This window comes from Corvus brachyrhynchos, unplaced genomic scaffold (assembly GCF_000691975.1).
Source record: "Corvus brachyrhynchos isolate BGI_N302 unplaced genomic scaffold, ASM69197v1 scaffold18, whole genome shotgun sequence".
Lineage (NCBI taxonomy): Eukaryota > Metazoa > Chordata > Aves > Passeriformes > Corvidae > Corvus > Corvus brachyrhynchos.
In genome coordinates this window covers 141,942-142,244 of record NW_008246064.1, presented here as the reverse complement: position 1 = coordinate 142,244, position 303 = coordinate 141,942, and the positions used below count along the sequence as shown (strand labels likewise).

The following is a 303-nucleotide window of genomic DNA, read 5'->3' as shown; positions in this document are numbered from 1 at the left end:
GAATAACCCCCCCAAGCGACCCCCAACTCCCCTGAGTGACCCCAACACCCTTTAGTGACCACGCTGGGTGACCCCAGTGCCCCTGGATGACCCCACTGAGTGACCCCCCAACAGTCCTGGCTGACCCTAAACACCCCTTAGTGACCCCTCTGGGTACCCCTAGCACCTCTAAATGACCCCCCAACACCCCTGGGTGGCCCCCCTGGATGACCCCCCCCAGGGTGACCTCCATCACCCCTGAGTGACCTCCAACACCCCTGACTGACCACCCTGAGTGACCCCCCACACCCCTACATGACCCCC

At 63.7% G+C, this 303-nt stretch overlaps 1 protein-coding gene across 1 annotated transcript in view; it reads left to right on the top strand.

Annotated features, from left to right (window-relative positions):
* The window catches only part of NBEAL2 (neurobeachin like 2), a 29,710-nt gene that overhangs the window by 2,755 nt on the left and 26,652 nt on the right, over positions 1-303 (top strand). The gene's annotated exons all lie outside the window — the stretch shown is intronic.